Genomic DNA, 16,701 nt, shown 5'->3' with positions numbered 1-16,701 from the left:
ACCTTTGCCGGAGACCCAGCTTTCTGACACTTGGTTCAACATTGCGCTCCAAAATGGCATGGTAATCTAAGGCACCCAGTGCCAGAGGCAGCACAGCAACCCCAAAGCATCACTGAACCTCCTCCAGGTTTGACTGTGGGGAAGGTGTTCTTTTCTTTGAAGGCTTCATTTTGTTTTCTGCAAACATAGAGGTGATGTGTTTTATCAAAAATCTCTAATTTGGTCTCATCTATGCACAGCACATTCTCACAGAAGGATTTTGGCTTGTTCAGGTGTGTTTTGCCAAACTCCAGTCTTATGTCTCTCTCTCAGCAGTGGGGTCGTCCTGTGTCTCCTACCATAGGAACCCCCCTTTCATTGAGTTGGTGACGGATTGTGCAAGTTGAAACTGTCGTACCTTGTGTCTGAATGTCAGCTTGACTCTGTTTAGCAGTTGATTGAGGTGCTTTCTCCACCATTCAAACAATCCTTTGCTGCAATCTTCAATCAAGTGTTCTCTTGCCACGTACAGGGAGGTTGGTTACAGTGCCATGGGCCTTAAACTTCCTGATAACATTGCGTACGGTGGACACAGGAACGTCAATGTCTCTGGAGATGAACTTTTAGCCTTGAGATTGGCCATGCTTGGCTACAATCTTTTGTCTGACCTCCTCAGACAATTCTCTGGTTTTCCTTCTTTTCTCCATGCTCATTGCGGTACACAGTGACACAAAAGAGCAGAATGACTCCTTTTCTCTATTCAAAACTGGTTGTGAATGAGTAATTTTTATAATGCAGGCACCTGCAACTCACGGTAGGTGAGTTCAATTCCAAAGTGAAGGAGAATCACTTACTTGAAATCTAATTATTTCAAACAACTTCTAAAAGGCACCAATAATATTGTCCGGGCCATTTTCGGATTTCTGTGTGGAAAACGCTAAGATTTAGTAATTATTTTCAGCCTTTTTTGTATTGTTCCACTGCATACCAAATACATATCACAGTCCCTTCAGAGTCAGCTGGAGTCAAGCTCAAAAGGGTCTTTCTTCCTAGCTGAATCCACCAAGCCCATTCACTTGACTGTGGTTTAGCTGGATAGTAGATTGGGACAGAGGGAATCTCGTTCATCCATTCATGCGTGGCACAAGTTAGATGATGAGGCATTTGGCTATCGTTACATGAAGGAGTTGTTCTTTCACTTCAGCTACTTTGACCGTTTTAGGTGTGGTGCTCCACCATCCTGTTGCGCCACCACAGTGGGCAGGTCGCTCAGCCCTTGCCTCCCCATGAGGCCACACACCGTAATACTTTCAGGAATCCGGGGCACAGGAAAAGCAAATCGAAAATGGTTAAAGGAACTTCGACCAAAATATTTCAAAATCGAATCGGAAATTCAAATTTTCAAAATTCAAAATTTCCCTCCGAAAGAAATTTATGTCTGGGGCGTGCGGCACTCAGAGTCTCTCTGGTACTTCCAGGGCAGCACATCCCTAAAACTCTTGGGGATCTGGGACAAAATGAAAATGAAAACCCAATGGCAAAATAAACTTCGACCAAACTCGAAATCATAATCCTGTCCCACCAAATCAAAAATTAATTGGGACTATGTAGTTCCCAGAGGTCACCCGCCCACCCAACGCCACGGGAAACGTAATGATTGCTTAAAGGCACGGAATGCTTTCATGGTGCTCTCCACCATCTTGACCGTGATCTACTGGAGGTTACCCTTGTGTAAGGCCGAGGTCACGGAGAATGGACGCCAATTCCGGCGCCCAAGCCCCACGTAAATTGAGCGTGACGTTAGACATGCGGTCAGACGAGAGTGCAGAACTTGTCACACACCCACTGATGAACATCAGCAACATCGTAGTAACACCTCTTCCGGGGGTGCTCAAGTGAGAGTGTAAGGGTGTCGCTCATGATTTGTGCGTCAAGGACCACGGCATCCCCACCTTTCACAGCAACGATATCCGGTTTACAGAGACCGCCTGCAGTGGGGATGCCGGGTTCAACTAGGACCTCATACCCACACTGCCGGAGCCGACCGCATACAATAACGACATATGCCGTCATGTCGCCAAACTCCAACACCGTGGGTATCAATACATGCCTGGGAGATAATCGACAGGGTCTCTCTCTCACATGGCAACCTGCATTACACCACCTATTCTGAGCATCCATACGCCTGCCATGGCTCGAGCGGGATCCAGTGGGAAGCAAATTGTCCCTCACCGACTTGATATGTGCTTTGCCCGACCCTAGTCTGGTTGAGCACCCAGCTCTGGGGCTGGGGAACTCGAATCGCCTCAGCCACGCCCCAGCCATTTACTATTGCGTTCAGCAGTTGGGCTGTCACAGCATCCGCCAGTTTGACAGACCTGGGATGCTCGCCCCCGTAATGCAGGCTGCACGTGTTCCTGAGCCTGATCCAATCTCCCACACTTGTCTGGAAATGGCTTTCAGGTAAGGACTATCTGAGTACTCTAATATCTGAGCAATAAATCAACTCGAGTCGAGTTTAAAATGTACAAGAAAATGCCGGCTTTATTTAGAAATGCCGGTAACAAAATAAAACACGGTCAAATAATAATAAATTCCTAAATTGGAGCGCTCCCAAACAGACCCAAACACAGACAAAGGATAAAATAACTGCAAATCACTCACCGCACTCACTCACCGCAGGCAGGTAGGTGGTCTTTCTGTCTTCTACCGACTCCTCTCCGGCCTTGCTCCCCCAGCTCTCTCTGTGCTCTGTCCCCCAAATATTCCTACAGGTCGCACAAGATCTGCCAGCAAGCCTCTGATGGTTAAACTGCCAAAATCTCGACTCTCTGCTCACCTTCACTCCTTCATTCCTCTTTTCTCCCGCCTCTGGAACAAACTCCCACACTCCCTTCAATCCCACTCCTCCCTCCAGGTCTTTAAAACAGCTGTTCACCACCATCTCTTATCTTCCCCCATCCAAAACCTTGATCTTTTCTACCCCCGCTAATTCACCCCAGATCCACCTGGTTTGAAATTCCAACTTCTTTCCTGGAAGTCCTGGCAGTGTCCATATGTTTTATACCCCTCCCACCGCCCCCTTCCCATGCCCCCCCCCCCCAAAGCCCTCGCCCTCTCTCAGATCTCTCGATGTCTCCATGTCTCTCGGTCCCTGCTCTCAAATGTTGTGTTTGTGTCCTTCCCCCTCTCTCCCCATCTTGTCTACCGCTCACGATGTTATATGTTTTATGTGTCGGTTTGTCTTTCTGTGTGATTAATGTTCGCTCTTTCACGAGCCTCGATCTTGTATACAAAAAAAGAAATAAAAAAATAAAAAAAAAATTAAAAAAATTAATGTGTCTGGTTATTTAATTGCACTTGGCTCGAATCGACCGGTGCGTCTCGTCAGGACTCTTCCAGGCCCCGGGTGTGCAGGCTGGACGCGGCTCCGTTCTTGGCGGTAAAGTGCACTTGTTAGTTGGTGCGAAGTAGGCTTCTCGCGTGAAGCGAACAGCAGGCGAGCAGCCCGCTCTTCCACACCATGCTCGTCCACCCGTCCTCCGCACGGAAAACCGCAGTTCCCGCGCTGCGGTTGTGCCTCTGCAAGACCGCCAGCAAGATCTCGGGACACGGCCGGTCCAATCGCTTCCTTGAACCCGAGAGCATAATGCCACCGTTCGTACGAGGTTCAGGGTGAGAATGCGTAAGAAGAAATCGCGACCGTTCGCTATCGTCTTTGGTAGGACAAGGCACACAAGGGCGATAAAGGTCAGTCAGAGCGAGAAGCCATGGAGAAGGGAAGAGCGAAGGACGAAGAATGAAGAGAGAGAAAATGTCCTCTCGCACGTTTATCGTCCAGGCTCTGATGTCATCTGTCCTGCTTTACCAATCAGCGAGTTGCTCCCTACCAGTCCTTCCCATTGATCAAAACCCCACCCAATCACGGCTCCTCAGGGCATGGCCTTGGCCTGCCCGACCTGTGCGCTTCCCAAGTCGGGGTTGTCAGCGGTATAGTCTAGTAGGAAGACTAGGTCCCCCTGCACCCCCGGAGATATACTTCTAATCAGTGTTTCTAGATTGGAAAAAATGTGTAGAAAATGACTAGCTATGGCCCCAAGCTGAAAAAATGTCCCACATACCATTTTTATGCAAATTACTGCTGCAAATTTTATGCAAAATTATGCAAATTTTATGCAAATTTTTGATGAGGAGTAGAGTTGAGGGGTCTTTGAGGGCTTCATCGAGGTGCTCTCGGTTGCAAGACTGGGTCATTCTGAGAAGCACAGCAGGGTCAGAGATCATGATGTTCTCCTCCTCAGTGAATCTCTCCATCAACAGCCTCTCCATTGCCTCACACACTGTTTTGAGGCAAAAGAGGGACTTTGCGTAGGCCTTTCCACTGAGAACACCTTTGAGAGATCCACTTGTTACTAGTTGTGCCTCAAAGAGAATCTCTGCATATCCAGAACCACGCATCTTGTGTCCAGTGAGCATCCCGATGTAGTTCATGGATGTGTGGAAGGGTCCAATCGTTACTACATGACTAGCAAATTCATTTGGCCAGCGCCAGATGATGGGAAGGGCTTTCATGCAGACACCCAGATCAAATGTATTCAGGACCCATCTCTGACCCACCTCAGCAGTTGCTGCCTCGGAACGCTTCAGTAGCTCACGAACAACTGCGTTGTCTGTGATCGGTCTGTGCCTGGTGCCTGCATGGCATGGCAATGGCCTGCAGCCTGTGCCTGGGCTAGGGGGTTTCACCTCTGCAACTGGTTCTCCCCCACCCAGCAAATCAACAGTCGACTACTGCACGCCTATCCACCAACCGATCACAGACAACGCAGTTGTTCGTGAGCTACTGAAGCGTTCCGAGGCAGCAACTGCTGAGGTGGGTCAGAGATGGGTCCTGAATACATTTGATCTGGGTGTCTGCATGAAAGCCCTTCCCATCATCTGGCGCTGGCCAAATGAATTTGCTAGTCATGTAGTAACGATTGGACCCTTCCACACATCCATGAACTACATCGGGATGCTCACTGGACACAAGATGCGTGGTTCTGGATATGCAGAGATTCTCTTTGAGGCACAACTAGTAACAAGTGGATCTCTCAAAGGTGTTCTCAGTGGAAAGGCCTACGCAAAGTCCCTCTTTTGCCTCAAAACAGTGTGTGAGGCAATGGAGAGGCTGTTGATGGAGAGATTCACTGAGGAGGAGAACATCATGATCTCTGACCCTGCTGTGCTTCTCAGAATGACCCAGTCTTGCAACCGAGAGCACCTCGATGAAGCCCTCAAAGACCCCTCAACTCTACTCCTCATCAAAAATTTGCATAAAATTTGCATAATTTTGCATAAAATTTGCAGCAGTAATTTGCATAAAAATGGTATGTGGGACATTTTTTCAGCTTGGGGCCATAGCTAGTCATTTTCTACACATTTTTTCCAATCTAGAAACACTGATTAGAAGTATATCTCCGGGGGGTGCAGGGGGACCTAGTCTTCCTACTAGACTATAGCTACAGGAAATAAAATCGTGAAACCCTTAATTTTTTTTTTTCACATGTGTTTCAAGGATTAATCGTGTTCACATCCAGGATCAATAAAAAAACTCCATTTCACATGTGCATGGACATGCAATTCACATATGTGAAATAAATAAACAGACGGGAAATAATCGGGTCTGGTAATTACAATTATAATTGCTACGGAAGTTGCTGCTGCCATTCGTCATGATCCCTTGCTGTCACATGTTGCGGACGTTGTTGTCAGGTTCTGGGTGCGAGTTGCTCTCGACATCAGAATATGCTCCAGATGCGTCACGTGCATCTGAGCTGTCTAACAAGGTTACGTAATGTGGGGCATGTGGGTGGTCATTCCTGCTTCTTTATGTCAGCGCTGTCTCGATGAGTTGCACAAGGGTCATTTGTAACTGCCATTTTCAAAATGAATAAAAGAATGAGGGAACAGAATGACACACCAATGAACGTCGTGATCCTCTCCCCCTCCTCCCCCATGTGTGACCCACTCCCTGTGTGTGACCCACTCCCCCGTGTGTGACCCACTCCCCTGTGTGTGACCCACTCCCTCCCCCGTGTGTGACCCACTCCCTCCCCCGTGTGTGACCCACTCCCTCCCCCGTGTGTGACCCACTCCCTCCCCCGTGTGTGACCCACTCCCTCCCCTGTGTGTGACCCACTCCCTCCCCCGTGTGTGACCCACTCCCTCCCCTGTGTGTGACCCACTCCCTCCCCCGTGTGGGACCCACTCCCTCCCCCGTGTGTGACCCACTCCCTCCCCCGTGTGTGACCCACTCCCTCCCCCGTGTGTGACCCACTCCCTCCCCCGTGTGTGACCCACCCCCCATTCCCCGTGTGTGACCCACCTCCCTTCCCCCGTGTGTGACCCACCCCCAATTCCCCTGTGTGTGACCCACCCCCCTTCCCCCGTGTGTGACCCACCCCCCTTCCCCCGTGTGTGACCCACCCCCCTTCCCCCGTGTGTGACCCACCCCCCTTCCCCCGTGTGTGACCCACCCCCCTTCCCCCGTGTGTGACCCACCCCCCTTCCCCCATGTGTGACCCACCCCCCTTCCCCTGTGTGTGACCCACCCCCCCATCCCCCCGTGTGTGACCCACTCCCCCCATCCCCCCGTGTGTGACCCACTCCCCCCATCCCCCCGTGTGTGACCCACTCCCCCCATTCCCCCGTGTGTGACCCACTCCCCCCATCCCCCCGTGTGTGACCCACTCCCCCTCATCCCCCCGTGTGTGACCCACTCCCCCCCATCCCCCCGTGTGTGACCCACTCCCCCCCATCCCCCCCGTGTGTGACCCACTCCCCCCCATCCCCCCCGTGTGTGACCCACTCCCCCCCATGCCCCCGTGTGTGACCCACTCCCCCCCATGCCCCGTGTGTGACCCACTCCCCCCATGCCCCCGTGTGTGACCCACTCCCCCCCATGCCCCCGTGTGTGACCCACTCCCCCCCCATCCCCCCGTGTGTGACCCACTCCCCCCATCCCCCCGTGTGTGACCCACTCCCCCCACCCCCCCATGTGTGACCCACTCCCCCCATCCCCCCGTGTGTGACCCACTCACCCCATCCCCCCGTGTGTGACCCACTCCCCCGTGACCCACTCCCCCACATCCCCCCGTGTGACCCAACCCCCCCCATGCCCCCGTGTGTGACCCACTCCCTCCCATGCCCCCCCGTGTGACCCACTCCCCCCATGCCCCCCGTGTGACCCACTCCCCCCCATGCCCCCGTGTGTGACCCACTCCCCCCCCATGCCCCCGTGTGTGACCCACTCCCCCCCCATCTCCTCGTGTGTGACCCACTCCCCCCCCATCTCCTCGTGTGTGACCCACTCCCCCCAATCCCCACCCGTGTGTGACCCACTCCACCCCCATCCCCCCGTGTGTGACCCACTCCACCCCCATCCCCCCGTGTGTGACCCACTCCCCCCCATGCCCCCGTGTGTGACCCACTCCCCCCCCATGCCCCCGTGTGTGACCCCATCCCCCCGTGTGTGACCCACTCCCCCCATCCCCCCATGTGTGACCCACTCCCCCCAACCCCCCCGTGTGTGACCCACTCCCCCCCATCCCCCCGTGTGTGACCCACTCCCACCCCATCCCCCCGTGTGTGACCCACTCCCACCCCATCCCCCCGTGTGTGACCCACTCCCACCCCATCCCCCCATGTGTGACCCACTCCCACCCCATCCCCCCGTGTGTGACCCACTCCCACCCCATCCCCCCCGTGTGTGACCCACTCCCACCCCATCCCCCCGTGTGTGACCCACTCCCCCGTGACCCACTCCCCCCATCCCCCCGTGACCCACTCCCCCCCATCCCCCCGTGTGTGACCCACTCCCCCCCCATCCCCTCGTGTGTGACCCACTCCCCCCACTCCCTCTAATCCCCACCCGTGTGTGACCCACTCCCCCCGTGTCCCCAGTGCAGTGTGCGTGATGTGGGATGGATGGGGGTGCCGAGGGAGAGGATTTGAACTCTAGGAGCCACATTTTACATGAAATGTAATTACACATTTCAAGCTGTATTTCCCATGTTATTAGAAGTAAATAAATTGTGTAGATCACATCATTTGTGGATCTGATAAATTGCCAGTAACCATTTTGTAAAACTGAATGTGCAGGTGCAGCATCTAACGCAATATATGCAAATGTCGCACACGTCCATGCCTGTGGGATTCGCACGGGTGACCCCACTAGTCTCTATAATATTCTCCCCAGGTGATTCTCTCTGTGATATGTCTGTCCAGGGGAGTGGCTACACCCGGTCTGGGAGGGGCTTCAAAAACAAATCACCACCATTTTGTTTACTGTCATAGCTTTGAGGCCTCTTGTTAGGCCCGCGGTGTCTTGCTTTCTCTCGGTTTTATTTCAACTCTAATTCGATGTCTAATTTCATTTTTCACAGTCGCTAACATGGTTTTAGACTGGGTTGCAAAAAAAAACGGGAATAAAACTCGATGAAAGTTACCGTTTATAGAACGAAATGCATTTTCAAAGGCCTGTAACATAAAGGCCATTGAGACTCTCTCACGCCTTTATCGCCTCTAATTCACCATCTGATTTAATTTTTATCGATGGTTTTAGACTCAGTTTCAGCAATAATTGAGAAAATTCACGCACACATGGAAAATTGCCGAGACATTTTAGAAATTTGCGGCACGATATATCATACACCGCCCAAATACACAGACGGGAAAATGCCAAGATATATTATAAATTCACAGCGGACTTTTCTATCGTCGCAACAAAATGTTTATTTCAGATGTAGTCACAATAAAAAGTCAACAATGTGGGGAGAGGGCCGGAACTTTGTTCACGTATCGCCACAGACGGAAAATTGCCGAGATATATTAAATAATCGCGGCTTTTCGCAGCTCGACATGTCTTATACCGCCTAAAATAACAGACAGGAAATTGCCGAGATATAGGAAAGATTTGTGGCGGACTTTTCCATCGTCACAACGAAATGTTTAATTTAGACGTAGTCACAATAAAAAGTCAACAATGTGGGGAGAGGGGCGGAGCTTCATTCACGTATCACCACAGACGGGAAATTGCCGACAGATATGTATTTGTTCTTATTTTATAAGTTTAATGTGCACGTACACTTTAAATAAGTTTATTTGAAATCTTTCATTTAAACAATGTCATTTTGTATGCTGTAAAGGAAAGAGTAACATTGGTTTTCGCGAGACAAAAAGGTGCAATGTAATGTTCTTATACACCGCCCATAAGACCTTTTTCCCAGGGACTTTTCCATTTGAGCTGTATTCTTCATGTAGTCGGAATGTTTAATTGTTTAGACGTAGTCACAATAAAAAGTTACAATTAGGTACTCTGCACATGGGGAGAAGGGTGGCGCATCGTTTACGTGTCGCTACTCGCATTTGTAAATGCTATCTCCAAAATGAATAAAAGAATGAGGGAACAGGACGAGACATTCAATGAACGTTAACCCAGACTTGTACGGGATGCTGAGCAACAAAGACATTGGAAGGTAATGTGTGCTCAGCAAACATATGCAAGAGCAGCTGTAATGAATCCGGATGAAGTATCGGATAATATTGTTGAAGATCATCATTGCGGTGCGAGTCGGATGACGTCACCATGCGTGTGTGGCGGGCACATGGGGCAATAATTCCGCGCACCAGTGGGTGGTGCGAGCGCCCAGGCGGGGACCGATGGCACATGCCCTGCCCTTCGACCGAGCGGCCACGCCCGGGGACTAGGCGTGGCCTCGGCACATATATGCGGGCTCTAAGCTCGAGCCCGCCCAGTGCTGCAGTTCGAGCTTTCGTAATAAAGACTCTTTTGGTTTTAACAAACGCGTTGTGGCCTACCTCTCTGGCAAGCAAGTTGTGTGCGCAGCACCACACTTCACTGGTGACCCCGATTGGTTCAGCCGTTGCTGACCACCGAACGCGCCATGGCCAACAACGCCGTCGCAGTAAAACTCCCAGAGTTTTGGGAAGCACAGGCCGATGTGTGGTTCGTGCAGGCCGAGGCACAATTTCAGCTTCGAGGCATAACGGCGGATGAGACCCGTTACTACCACGTGGTCGCCTCCCTCGGGCCCGGCACTGCCGCCAGAGTCATGTACATCCTGCGGCACCCGCCGATCGACCACAAGTACGGGGCGCTCAAACGTCTCCTCATCGCCACGTTCGGCCTCACGGAGATCAAACGGGCCGACCGCCTCCTGGACCTTCCCGAACTCGGCGACACACGACCATCCATGCGGATGGATTATATGCTGTCGCTGCTGGGTGACCAAGCCCCGGATTTCTTATTCCGGGCGCTTTTCCTACGCCAGCTACCTCTACAGGTACGCCTCGCGCTGGCCGGTTCCAACATAAGGGAACCCCGCGCCCTGGTCGTAGAGGCCGACAAGTTCTTCGCGGCTTGCGACACGCGGTCGGGTTACGGTGCTGCCGTCGTGGTTCCCGGGGCAGAGGCTACAGCGTCCCTCGTGGCCGCTGCCGTGCCCCGCCCCACCACCACCGCCGCAGAGAAAACCGCGGCCGCCGCCGTCCCCGCCGCCGCCGCCCCCGCCGCCGCAAGCCTGGTGCTATTTCCACACCAGGTTCGGCCACAGCGCTAAGAAGTGTTGCCCGCCATGCTCGTTTGACAAGTCGGGAAACGACCAGGCCGGCGCTCATTAGTGGCCCTGAGCGTCGGCCGTTCCGGCAGCCTCCTGTTCATCACGGACACCTTGTCCGGGCGCCGTTTCCTCTGCGATACAGGAGTGCAGGTAAGCGTCATCCCCGCCTCCACGTCCGAAAAGCGAACCGCGGGCCGGGCCCCCGCGTTGCTTGCCGCCAACGGTACACCCATCCGCACATTCGGGAAGCGCTGCCTCTCCCTGCGGTTCGGAGGGCAGCGCTTTCAATTGTCGTTCGTGACCGCCAGCATGCCGATGGCATTGCTTGGTGCGGACTTCCTATGTGCGAATGGGTTGTTGGTCGACGTGAAGCGCAGACGGCTCATCCAGGCCGAAACCTTTAGCTCGCTCGCTTGTTCGCTGAGCGGCTCGTTGAGCGGCTCACCGAGCGGCTTGCCAAGCGGCTTGCTGGAAGGTTCCGTCCCGGCGAGTTTAGTTTGCACACTTCCGGCGGCGGACGACTTCACCCGCCTCCTCGCCAGTTTCCCGGCCCTCACGCGGCCCACCTTCTCAGCGGTGGCCGTTAAACATGGGGTGGAGCATCACATCCCCACGGTCGGGCCGCCGGTCTATGCCCGGGCACGCCGATTCGAGTCCACGAAGCTTGCCGTGGCGAAAGCGGAGTTCGCCACGCTGGAGCGGCTGGGGATCGTACGGCGCTCCAACAGCGCTTGGGCTTCTTCGCTGCACATCGTGCCGAAGCCCGGCAGGGAATGGCGGCCGTGCGGGGACTACCGCCGGCTCAACGATGCCACCACCCCCGACCGCTACCCGGTCCCACACATTCAGGACTTTTCCGCCCGGTTGGCCAACACGACCGTGTATTCTAAGGTGGACCTCATCCGGGGCTACCATCAGGTGCCCGTCTACCCGGACGACGTCCCGAAGACGGCCGTCATCACCCCTTTCGGCCTTTTCGAATTCCTAAGGATGCCCTTCGGGTTGAAGAATGCGGCTCAGGTGTTCCAGCGGCTTATGGATAGCGTCTTGTGCGACTTACCTTTCCTATTTGTCTACCTGGACGACATCCTAGTCGCGAGCGCGTCCCGGGAGGACCACCTGCTCCACCTCCGCACGCTTTTCGAACGCCTGGGCCAGCATGGCCTAATCATCAACCCTGCCAAGTGCCGTTTCGGTGTCGCCGCCATCGACCTCTTGGGGCACCGCATCACCGAGCACGGGGCCGTCCCTTTACCGGCCAAGGTGGAGGCGGTCAGGGATTTCCCGCGGCCCCGCACGATCAAGGGGCTCCAGGAGTTCCTGGGCATGGTAAACTTTTACCACCGCTTTGTGCCCCACGTCGCCCGGCTCGTCCGCCCCTTGCACGAGGCCCTTCGGGGCAAGCCGGGCAAAGGTGACATCGCATGGTCGGAGCCGATGGCCGCGGCGTTCACGGGCGCAAAGCTGGCTCTGGCCAACGCCACTATGCTGGCGCACCCGGCGCCCGATGCACCGATCGCCCTCACCACCGATGCGTCGGACTACGTGGTGGGCGCGGTGCACGAGCAATGGGTGCGTGGTGCTTGGCAACCGCTGGCGTTTTTTAGCCGGCAGCTGTGCCCGCACGAACGCCGGTACAGCACCTTCGACCGCGAGCTGCTCGGGCTCCACCTGGCTGTCCGACACTTCCGCCACTTGCTGGAGGGCCGCCCGTTCACAGCCTTTGTTGACCACAAGCCCCTTGTGTTCGCGATGGCCAAGGTCGCCAAGCCATGGTCGGCACGGCAGCAGCGCCACCTCTCTGCCGTGTCCGAGTACATGACGGACATCCGTCACGTGGCGGGTAAGGACAACCCGGTGGCGGATTGCCTTTCCCGGTCCGTCGTGCACGCGGTCCACCTCGGGGTCGACTATGCCCGGATGGCGGAGGCCCAGACCGCCGACCCCGGCGTCCAGGCCTTGCAGACCGTCGTCATGGGCCTCCGCGTCACCGAGGTGCCGTTCGACGCCGCGGGCACGGCCCTCCTATGCGACGTCTCCCTCGCCCCATCGTGCCCGCTGGCTGGCAGCGCCCGGTGTTCGACGCCATCCACGGCCTGTCCCACCCTGGCGCGAAGGCATCCCAGAAGCTCGTCGGGGCGAAGTTCGTCTGGCATGGCCTCAGGAAGGACGTCCGCGACTGGGCCAGGACGTGCCTCGCGTGCCAGCGCGCAAAGGTCCACCGCCACACCCAGGCACCGTTGGCCCCGTTTACGGTGCCCGAGCGGCGGTTCGACCACGTGCACGTCGACTTGGTGGGACCTCTGCCCCCCTCGTGAGGGTTCATCCACCTCCTCACCATGGTCGAACGCACCACGCGGTGGCCGGAGGCCGTCCCATTGGCGGCGACGTCTGCGGCTGAGGTGGTGGAAGCCTTTATCGCCACTTGGGTTGCCCGGTTCGGTGCCCCCTCGGACATCTCGTCCAAACGCGGCCCCCAGTTCACCTCGGAGCTCTGGGCAGCGGTGGCGCAAGGACTCGGGGTGAAGCTACCACCACACCACGGCCTACCACCCCCAGGCCAATGGCCTGTGCGAGTGCTTTCATCGCTCCATGAAGGCCGCGCTCCGGGCCAGCTTCTGCGACGGCGGCTGGGTCGACAGGCTCCCCATGGGTCCTGCTGGGCCTCAGGACGGCGCCCAAGGACGACCTGCGCGCGTCCTCGGCAGAGCTGGTCTTCGGGCAACCACTGCGGGTACCGGGTGAATTTATCCCCGACTCCTTGGCTCCTTGGTCCGCGGCGCAACAGCGCTCCACCCTTCAGGAGACTGCCCGGAGGTTCGCCCCAGTGCCAACGGCACACCACGGTTGCCCGCCTTCCCACGTCGCCCCGGAGCTTCGCACGGCAAACTACGTGTTCATCCGGCATGACGCCCACCGGGCACCGCCACGGCCCCCGTACGACGGGCCCTTCCGCGTGCTGGAGACCGGTGATAAGTTTTTCACGGTCGACATCGGCGGTGCCCCGGATCGCACCGCCTCAAGCCGGCCCACCTCGATCCGGACCACCCCCCGCCGGCAGCGCTGCCTCCGCGTTGAGGCCGCCCCCCCGGCGGTCGGACCCCCGGCACCCCTGCCAGCAGCTCTGCCTCCGCGTCAAGGCTGCCCCCCGGCGGTCAGACCCCCGGCGCCCCGCCAGCCCGCTGCCCCCCAGCCCGCTGCCCCCCAGCCCTGCACCCATCGCTAGTGGGCGTTTCGGCCGGGTCATCCGGCTTCCCCGCAAACTCACCCTTCAGGTGCATGGGAATTCTGGGGGGGCGTGTGTGGCGGGCACATGGGGCAATAATTCCGCGCACCAGTGGGTGGCGCGAGCGCCCAGGCAGGGACCGATGGCACATGCCCCGCCCTTCGACCGAGCGGCCACGCCCGGGGACTAGGCGTGGCCTCGGCACATATATGCGGGCTCTAAGCTCGAACCCGCCCAGTCCTGCAGTTCGAGCTTTCGTAATAAAGACTCTTTTGGTTTTAACAAACGCGTTGTGGCCTACCTCTTTGGCAAGCAAGTTGTGTGCGCAGCACCACACTTCACGTGTACTGTTCTGCGAAACATTTCACTCATGAATGAACAGGACAAGGCGGCGGATTTACACTGTGTTGCTCCAAGAGAAAAGTTCAATTATCTCTAATATTTGCCGTACCTCGTCAATTGGAACAACTGCCTGAGTAAGGGGGGAGAGGAGACTGAGGGAGGGGGAGAGGAAACTGGGGGAGGAGGAGAGGAGAGGAGACTGGGGGTGGGGGAGAGGAGACTGGGGGAGGTGGAGAGGAGACTGGGGGAGGTGGAGAGGAGACTGGGGGAGGTGGAGAGGAGACTGGGGGAGGTGGAGAGGAGACTGGGGGAGGTGGAGAGGAGACTGGGGGAGGTGGAGAGGAGACTGGGGGAGGTGGAGAGGAGACTGGGGGAGGTGGAGAGGAGACTGGGGGAGGTGGAGTGGAGAGGAGACTGGGTGGAGAGGAGACTGGGTGGAGAGGAGACTGGGTGGAGAGGAGACTGGGGGAGGTGGAGTGGAGAGGAGACTGGGGGAGGTGGAGTGGAGAGGAGACTGGGGGAGGTGGAGAGGAGACTGGGGGAGGATTTGATCTTCGAGAGATTTGATCTCTTGGTCACATTTTACATGAGATGTAATTTCACGTTTCAAACTGTATTTCCCATGTGCATTCACATGTATTCACATGTTATCAGCAGTAAATGCATTGTGTAGATGACATTTGTGGATCTGATTAATTGCCAGAAACCATTTTGTAAAACTGAATGTGCAGCATCTAAATGAAGATGTCCAACAGGTGACCCCACTAGTCTATATAATATTCTCCGTTCGTGATTCTGTCTGATTTTATTGATTTGATAAAATTCACTTTTTCACATAAAATTCACATTTTCAGATAACATTCACATAAAATTCATTGATTCATTTTGATAAAATTCACATTTATTTGATAAAAATTTAATGGCTAACCCCCGCTCTAGCAGGGAAAATGGCCTTAAAATGCATGTTGTTGTTGTTGTTGTTGTTGAGGGAGTAGCTCCACCCATTCTGGAAGGTGCTTCAAAAACAAATCACCACCATTTTGTTTCCTGGCATAGCTTTGAGGCCACTTTTGCTAGGCTCACGGTTTCTGACTCTCACAGTTTTATTTCAACTCTAATTCGAAATCTCATTTCATTTTTCATGGTCGCTAACATGGTTTTATAATCGGTTACAAAAAACGGGAAGAAAATTGCTACTGTTTATGGAACAAAATGCATTTTAAATGGCCTGTAACATGAAGGCCATTCATTGGGACTCCTTCCTGGCTTTATCTAGACTCCAATTCACCATCAGTCGCTAGGATGGTTCAAGTCTCATTTTCAGCTGAAGTTTAGAAAATCAGCGAAATGTATTCCAACAGCCGTGTTGAATGTGTCGATTGGTCAGACGAGATGTGGGGAAGGAGAAGTGGAGGAGAGAACGTTCCCAGGACTTCGTTATTTATATTATCACATAGTAAAATTACAGCGACTGAATACTGAAGTACGGCATCGAACTGTAGTCTTATTATATTTTTCCATATTTCTGGGGTGTATATGCAGAGTTTGTTTAAAGCAAGTCAACTCTCTTCCAACCATGGAATTAAACAATACGGTACTTCAAAAATGTACATAACTATGGAATACCCTCTATCTTTGCTGATGACTCCACTCTCTGCCGCTCCATATCCCAACCTTCAGATCGGTAGGCTGCAGCCTCTTCACTCTCTGCAGACCTGGACAATATCACAAACTGGTCAAACAAGTGGAACATGTCTTTCAATCCTGACAAATCTCACACTCTCACTTTGTCTCCGAAAAGACCGTCTGGACAACCCTCCCATCTACTTTCTGAACAATCCTCTTGAAGTTCTGTCACAAGCTTTTGGTCTCAATATCTGCCCATGATTTTTCCTGGGAAAACCACATTTCCAAGCTGGCCTCCAAAGCCAGTCGCTGACTGGGCATCCTCTGTCATGTGAAGTCCTTTCTGGACATTTCTGAGCTTTTCACCACATACAAGGCTTTCATCCGCAGCTCAATGGAATACTGTTCTCCCCTCTGGGCCGGTGCTCCTGCCTCACACCTAGCTCGGCTTCACGCGGTTGAAACCAAAGCATTCAGAATCATTGGAATCTCCCGTGATGAAGCTGATTCTGAGGGCCTTTCTTTCGCTCTCACCGCAGGTGGTAGGTGGTTTTTCTGTTTTTGACCGACTCCTCTCCGGCCTTGCCCCCCCTGCTCTGTCTGTGCTCTGTCCCCCAAATATTTTGCAGGACACACAAGATCTGCCAGCAACCCTCTTCTGGTGAAACTGCCAAAATCAAGACTCTCTGCTCACCTTCACTCCTTCATTCTTCTTTTCTTCCACCTCTGGAACAAACTCCCACACTCTTCAATCCCTCACCTCCCTCCAGGTCTTTTAAACATCTGTTCACCACCATCTCTTATCTTCCCCCATCCAAAACCTTGATCTTTTCTACCCCTGTTAAAATGCCCCAAATCCGCATCTTTGAATCCCCAACCTATTTCCTGGGGTTCCGAGAAGTGTTC

General features: G+C 54.4%; 1 protein-coding gene across 1 annotated transcript in view; it reads left to right on the top strand.

Moving 5' to 3' along the window:
* Positions 1–16,701, top strand: part of PGD (phosphogluconate dehydrogenase) — a gene marked incomplete in the record, with an annotated part of 178,520 nt that overhangs the window by 154,247 nt on the left and 7,572 nt on the right.

This window comes from Myxine glutinosa, chromosome 3 (assembly GCF_964187855.1).
Source record: "Myxine glutinosa chromosome 3, kmMyxGlut1.1, whole genome shotgun sequence".
NCBI lineage: Eukaryota > Metazoa > Chordata > Myxini > Myxiniformes > Myxinidae > Myxine > Myxine glutinosa.
Note: the sequence above shows the minus strand (reverse complement) of the source record. Positions and strands in the feature narration are given on the sequence as shown.